The following is an 8,521-nucleotide window of genomic DNA, read 5'->3' as shown; positions in this document are numbered from 1 at the left end:
GGGATTCCATCGAATCTGTAATTCCCTTGGCTGGTATTATTATTTTAACAATACTAATTCAATCCAAGAACATGGTATATCTTTCCATCTGTTTGTTTCATCTTCAGTTTCTTTCATCAGTGTCTTATAGTTTTGATTATAGGTATGGTTTCCTTTTTTAATCCTTATAGGTGTATTCCTTAGTATCTTATTCTTTTTGATGCAATTATAAATTGAATTGTTTCCTTAATTTTTCTTTCCAATAGTTTATTGTTAATGTATAGAAAATAATGTTTTCCTATATTAATTTTGTATCTTGCAACTTTACTGATTTAATTGATGAGCTTTAGTAGTCTTTAGGTTTTCTCTTTTCTTTTCTTGTTAAAGGGATTGTATGGGGAGGGAGGAGGGAGGAGTGTTCAGGATGGGGAACACGTGTATGCCTGTGGTGGATTCATTTCTATATATGGCAGAACCAATCAATATTGTAAAGTTTAAAAATAAAATTAAATTAAAAAAAGGGGGGGTTGATTCCCATATTGAAGTTGATACTATTATGAGGGAGTGATATAGGGTTGAACTTCTCTATTGATATTCACATATTACTTGTTCCATTACTGCTATGCTTTTTAATTTTGAAAATTCATCCGTTCATGTAAGTTTCCCCATATTTTCATTACCTTATTTACCCCAAAATCTGTACATCTTACACTTGGTAGAAAAGTGATTGAAAGCATGCTCAGTGGATTTGTGTTTGTGTGTGTATGTGTATGGGGGGGATATATAACCACATTTTTTACTATGTGGTTTCGGGCAAGATTTTTAAACCTCATTTTTTTCCCAGCTACTATATTTTAGAGTTCTGTAGCAATATTTGCTTAAGTCAGGTTATGTGAACTTATACAGTGCTTTCAAGGAAAAGAAAAACATTGTAAGAATTTAAATATGTGAATATGTAAATATGTGGATGTGGTAGACACCAATAAGTGAAGTAAGTGATAGGGTAGCCTTGACTTATTGGAAGTTAAATTTCTGAAAATTTAAATAAAATAAAAAAGCAATGGGAATGAAAAATAACCAAGAAATCAATATAATAAAAATTTACTTTGAAAACAATAAGAATAAAGAGAAAAAATAAATCTTATTTAAACAGGCTACTATGACTAGCACCAAGTATAAACAACCTTTCCTTCAAATATCTTATATGCCTCAACTTTGCTAATATTGTATGCTGACTGTATGTTCTAAAATGTCATCACAAGACTTTTTTTGACCTGAGTTTACTAAGTTCTCAGTTAAATTTAAGGGGGTATATTGACAAGTATTCTAATGTGTTTTTTTTTTACTAGAATAAAGATAGCCTTGGTAGTGTTCACAATGTATTTTGTTTAAAGTTTTGCTGAAGGTATTTATCTAATAGTTTATGTTGAGTTAGAAAGAACTTGATGAATTAGCCAAAAGTGTAATTCTTCCCCGGGCAATAATTACATGATTGAGTCGAGTCTTAGGGCTTTTCTTATTCTTTCAGCTCATGACTCCCTAAAAGAAAATGCTTGTTCTGTTGTTGAAATTTTGAGAGAATTCAGTTTGGCAGCAATATTTTATTACTCTTGCTTAACTTGGGAGCCAGAAAGCTCAGAAATGAGGATATGTTTCTTTTAAAATGATACTTGGAAACTAAGTATTAAATGCATTAAAGAATCTCTGCCTATTTTTTGGAAATGGTTGATACAATGAGGTCATTTGAAATCCCATTTAATAGAACCCTGACATAGCACTGGAAAATCAGTGCAGTTCTGTTTTCACATCGCCCTTACATTAATAACAGATTTAACATTGACCTTTAACATAGTTCTTGAAACTGCAACTATTAAAACAGAAAAGATATGCATTTTCTCCCATAGTGGCAATATTTTATTTCCTACTGATCATATCCTAATAAATCACACTTATTATAATCACATGATGAAATTAAGCCATATGCTAGGGACAATGTATTTTATGTTTAAAAAAACAATGTTATCACATAATGTACTTAGGAATATCACTCAGAGAAACAAATGGTTGATGAAAATGCTGAATACAACAGAAGGAAAAAGAGGCTTGCAAAAAGTAATCTGTTTCATTAATAACAGACTGCACAGCATCTGTGAGGAAATTGTCTTCAACAAAAATGATTAATTGGACTAGCACTACTGGTAAGCAATCTTAGATTATCAGAGGAAAGAGATCCTTTGAATTAACATATGATGAAACTTCACTAATATTTCTTAACAAAGTTATTTATAATAACTCAATAAAAATTATAGATGAAGATCATGACCCAATCCCATGGACTGTAGCTTGCCAGGCTCTTCTGTCCATGGGGTTATCCCAGCAAGAACACTGGAGCAGGGTGCTGTTTTCTACTTCAGGGGACCTTCCCCACCAGGACCTAATCTGTGCCTCTTGAGTCTCCTGCACTGACAGGTGGATTCTTTACCACTAGTGCTGCATGGGAAGCCCATCTTTTCTAAATGGCACATGAAAAAAGTAAAAAAACAATTTAAATAATATACTTAATTTGTGTAATATTTCCAAGAATTTTTTTTCTTTTTAAAGTTTATTTATTATTTTAATTGAGGCTAATTACTTTATAATGTTGTGGCAGCTTTTGCCATACATTGACATGAATCAGCCATGGGTGTACATGTGTCCCACCATCCTGAAACCCTCTTCCACCTCCCTCCCCACCCCATCCCTTCAGGTTGTTACAGAGCACCAGCTTTGAGTGCCCTACTTTATGTATCAAATTTGCACTGGTCATCTATTTTACATATGGTAATATACATGTTTCATGCGATTTTCTCATATTGTCCTGCCCTTGCCTTCTCCTACATAGTCCAAAAGTCTGTTCTTTACATTTGTGTCTCTTTTGCTGTCTTGCATATAGGATGGTTGTTACTGTCTTTCTAAATACCATATATATTCATTAATATATTCTATTGATATTTCTCTTTCTGGCTTACTTCAGTTTGTATAATAGGCTCCAGTTTTATCCACCTCATTAGAACTGACTCAAATACGTTCTTTTTTATAGCCAAGGAATTTTTATTTGAACAATATTTTTAAACAATATTAACAATGTAGAAGGACTTCCTAGGTAACACAGTGGTAAAGAATCTACTGCTAATTCAGGAAATGAAAGAGACATGCCTTCAATCCTTGAATCGGGGCAATCCCCTGGGGTAGGAAGTGGCAATCTGGTACAGTATTCTTTGCCAGGAAGATTCTATGAACTGAGAAGCCTTGTGGGCTATAGTCATTGGGTCACAAAGAGTCAGACATGGCTGAGCACACACACACACACACAAACAATGTTAAAATTATTACTAAGATATTTTGCATTTATGTGTGCGTTCTAAGTCTTCATAATCTGTGTTTGTTTTATGCCTACAACACATTTCAATTTGAAATATCTGTATTTCAAGTACTCAGCTCTAGCACCTATGTATTGTACTATATCAACTACCACAACAATCAACATGGAATACGGCTCTATGTCTCCCAAAGATAATTTTAGTTGAATGAAATATAAAATTAAGGACTTCTAAAATATTTAAAATAGTTTAGCAACAAGAAAGTCAAATTGATACAAAAAAGATTAATGGCATCAACTTAAAAGGAGAAGGAGGCTCAATCTAACTTCAAAACAATTTTGGAAAACACAGTTGATGACAATGAATAGCTCCCATATGCTGTGAGAATACATAGTTATGTGGTTCTGATAATCATTTTAGATTATTATGTAAATAGCTAGTTTTCCTTGTAAGTCTTCAAATAATTGAAAATCTATCATCAGTTTGGCCATAGAAATAGTAATTAGTAAATGGTAAATAAGCGATGATTCTGCCCTCCAGACACATAAAGTCAAATGAGGAATTAAGGCATTAGGTTGGTGAAAAAAATATACTGTATTTTTGAGATTGATTGAATTTATTTACAGAATATTAAAAGATACAGCAAAGTAAATCTAGTAATATTTGAGGAAGAGCAGATTTTCTTAAGCAAATCTATATTGCAAGCAGAATTATTCAGAAATGAATTTTGTCACTTTACCATCACAATGAAATCCTTCCTGGATGAAGTATTGAAAAGGACTTTGGGACTTCTCTAGCCATCCAGAGATTAAGATTCCTCACTTTCAGTGCAGAAGGCATGGGTTCAGTCTCTGGTCAGGGAACTAAGATCCTTCATGCTGCAAGGCACAATGCAAAAGAGAAAGAAAGGACCTGTATGATCCCATAATAGATTCTCAAGTTGAGGGAAAAAGTGCTTTGTATGATATCCAATATTCTTTCCAACCATAAAGTAGCATAATCATATACCTATTATGAAGGAATTTCCTATTTTAATTTTTCTTCCTGTAAATATATGATGATTTCAAATTATTTGAATACCATCAAATATATAACATTGATTAATCATTTGAATTAAAGAGGATATATCCTAAAGCATTAAAAAGTTAATAAAACTTTTTCCTTTCTCCAAAGCACTTTCACCTTGATTCCATTCATTGGATTGACTGTTCTCTTCTCTCACAAACATCTTAGTATTTTCATATCAATCCCAAGTTTTGGCAAGTGAATGATATGGGTAAAAAAGCAGTTCCCCCTTCTCAAACAAGGCAAAATGTGAGGGTGAGAAGAATTTTCTACTTCTTCACAAAGTAAAAACAAAACGAAACAAAAAATAAAGCAAATTATTACTTTGTTTAGATATCATTTAACCCCAGAGAATTGGGCAATTGATACATTCATGCAAATTATATTAATATCATGAGTCCTTAAATATTTACCTTCAGTTCAGTTCAGTTCAGTCACTCAGTTGTGTCCGACTCTTTGCGACCCCGTGAATCGCAGCACGCCAGGCCTCCCTGTCCATCACCAACTCCCGGAGTTCACTCAGACTCACGTCCATCGAGTCAGTGATGCCATCCAGCCATCTCATCCTCTGTCCTGCCCCCAATCCCTCCCAGCATCAGAGTCTTTTCCAATAAGTCAACTCTTCGCATGAGGTGGCCAAAGTACTGGAGTTTCAGCCTCAGCATCAGTCCTTCCAAAGAAATCCTAGGGCTGATCTCCTTCAGGATGGACTGGTTGGATCTCCTGGCAGTCCAAGGGACTCTCAAGAGTCTTCTCCAACACCACAGTTCAAAGCATCAATTCTTCGGGGTTCAGCCTTCTTCACAGTCCAACTCTCACATCCATACATGACCACAGGAAAAACCATAGCCTTGACTAGACGAACCTTTGTTGGCAAAGTAATGTCTCTGCTTTTGAATATGCTATCTAGGTTGGTCATAACTTTCCTTTCAAGGAGTAAGTGTCTTTTAATTTCATGGCTGCAGTCACCATCTGTAGTGATTTTGGAGCCCAAAATAATAAAGTTTGACACTGTTTCCACTGTTTCCCCATCTATTTCCCATGAAGTGGTGGGACCAGATGCCATGATCTTCGTTTTCTGAATGTTGAGCTTTAAGCCAACTTTTTCACTCTCCTCTTTCACTTTCATCAAGAGGCTTTTTAGTTTCTCTTCACTTTCTGCCATAAGGGTGGTGTCATCTGCATACCTGAGGTTATTGATAATTCTCCCAGCAATCTTGATTTCAGCTTGTGCTTCTTTCCATCAGTTTCTATTTGATCTATCAGACTGTGATTCCAACTATAAATGTAACCTTTCATTGCTACACTTCCCCAGGTTTTTCTTGTTGAAAAATGATTTGTGTTTCCTCTTTCTTATATGAAACTAAACTTATATATTGTTGTTTAGTCTTAGAATAGCTCCCTAATCTTATACTCCTTCTTTCAAACTTTGATATATTTAAAATTATGTGAGTCTAGTAAATAGATCTAATGGAATATAATAATCACTTAAAAGTTAAAGTATTTACATAATTTTAATAGTCTGTTTATATGAATAGGAAAAAAAAATGTGATCAGTTGCCTACACGCAGCTGGAAATCCAAACAACAGACAGCAAGTGTTCTAAGAACTGATGGAACATATTATTATATACATATTGCAGGGATTTATTATAGTAATACAAGCTTCACAAATATTATAAATAACAATATCAAAATTTAGGCAGGTTGTGGAAATTAAAGTCTTATACCCCAATGTCGTTGGAGAGTAAAATTGTTTTGTCTAACATAGTTATGTGGACCAAGCTAAACACTTATGCAGAGAAAAATAAAGGTCATTAAAGGGTACGGCACTGAAAAGTATAAATAGAAGTGAAAGCATTTAGAGACATACTCTAATGTGTCATAAATTAAATTCTTTACAAATCACTGGGAGTCATGCTTACAGTCAATCATATAAAAGCAAATATTTTTGTTTCATTTATAAATAAAGAAAATAGGGTAACTATTGCTGCTTTGAAATGCTTTGTTTAGATTCTTCAACACTAAATAATATTTACAAATGCCTTCAAATAATGGTTTCTTTTATGAAGCATTTTTGGAACTATGTAAATGTAAATCAACTGTTATAACAAGATTTATTTATTTTCCAATTAGCATACTTACATATAATAAACATAAAGTAAATTATGCCTTGAGTTCCCACGGTGGCTCAGTGGTAAAGAAGTCTCTTTGCCAATGCCGGAGACACGAATTCGATTGCTGGGTCAGGAAGATCCCCTGGAGAAGGAAATGGCTACCCACTCCAGCATCCTTGCTTGGAAAATCCCACGGGCAGAGGAGCCTGGTGGGTTACAGTCCATGGGGCCGCAAAGAGTCGGATATGACTTAGCATCTAAACGACAACAACAATAAAATATGCCTTAAAACCTCTAAATTATATTCTTTCAAATCTTTCAAGAATTTCTGAAATACTTATTTTTTTAATTATTAAGAAAATATCCATTAGTTTTCTCACTTTGGAAATACAGTTTAGAGAAACTGTTAATTCTGAAGTAAGAAGAAGGGAGTCTGATACTTTCTAGCACGGTCAGTGGTACTCTCTGGTTCTGTCCACAATTCATAGCTTATGGTGCAGTAGGATTTCACTTTCATCTGGTGGCAAGATGGTTGCCTTACTTTCACGTTATGTTTGAATTCTGTCAGGGGTTGAATTCTGTCAGGGGTTAAATTGTGTCCCAGAAAAATATGTATGTTATAGTCCTAATCACGATCATTTCTAAATGTGATATTTTAGAGGCAAGATCTTTACTGTTAGGTGACTAATCCAAAGTATTCTGTGTTGTTGTTTTTTTTTTAATTTTATTTTATTTTTAAACTTTACAGTATTGTATTAGTTTTGCCAAATATCGAAATGAATCCGCCACAGATACTAAGGGGTGATGTGGACATACAAACACGCATAGAGGGAAGATTAGATGAAGAGACACAGGGAGAAGAATGCAAATTTCTACAAGCCATGGAGAGAGGTCTGGAACAAATCCTTCCCTCATGAACTTCAGAGAAAACACACTCTGTGATTACTTAATGTTTGACTTCTAAGCAGTCAGAACTATGAGACAATTTCTATTGCTCAAGCCACAGTTTTTGGTACTTTGTTATGGCAGCCCTAGCAAACTAATATATATTCAAAGCCAAAAGATGGGGGAAAGTAAAGTACTCTGGGCTGAACTCTGAAGAATTGATGTTTTTGAATTGTGGTGCTAGAGAAGACTCTTGAGAGTTGCTTGGAAGGCAAGGAGATCAAACCAGTCAATTCTAAAGGAAATCAGTCCTGAATATTCATTGGAAGGACTGATGCTGAAGTTCCAATACTTTGGCCACCTGATGTGAAGAACCCACTTACTGGAAAAGACCCCAATGCTGGGAATGATTGAAGGCAAAAGAAGAAGGCATGGACATGTGTTTGAGCAAACTCCAGGAGATAGTGGAGGATAGAGGGATCTGGGGGTGCTGCAGTCCATGGGGTTGCAAAGACTCAGACATGACGTAGCAACCGAACAACAACTCTTGGCTTTTTGTAGCTGTACCTGTGTTGTTATCAAGAATGCGCCTGTTTTAGAAAACTCCCAGCTGACTTCTACTCAGGTCTCATTGTTCAGGATAAGGTTGTATGATCATTACAAGCTTCAGTGAGGGGCAGCTGTAGAGAGAGTGGAGAACAATAGCCAACCCATTATGATTTTTGCCTTTTCAATTTTTAATTCAAATCAGTCTAGGGGCATTTAGTCTTTGGAAAAAAAAAAGTGTTGTATTAGTGCATATGAAATGAAATGATAGCAGTGTCTACCAAAACAGAGATTTAACTCATTTTACTGCTTATACATACCTTCATTTCGTGTGGATTTCGAGCTCTTCTAGGATAATTTGGCTAGCTATGTTTATAAAGATGAATGCGATTTTAAAATGTATGGAAACTTAAAAGAAAAGGTGGGATGTCAGAGAGGTGCATTTATCATAGATTTCAGGAAGTTGAGTAAGTAAACTATGAAATAATTCTAGATGTGTTATGTACCCTCTGTAATTTGGTCTTCTCAACCATCTTACACTTTATCTCACAGTTTTGTGGATTTTTTTTTT

Source organism: Bubalus bubalis, chromosome 1, assembly GCF_019923935.1.
Source record: "Bubalus bubalis isolate 160015118507 breed Murrah chromosome 1, NDDB_SH_1, whole genome shotgun sequence".
Taxonomy (NCBI): Eukaryota; Metazoa; Chordata; class Mammalia; order Artiodactyla; family Bovidae; genus Bubalus; species Bubalus bubalis.
The sequence above is the reverse complement of the archived record's forward strand: the minus strand, read 5'-3'. Positions refer to the sequence as shown.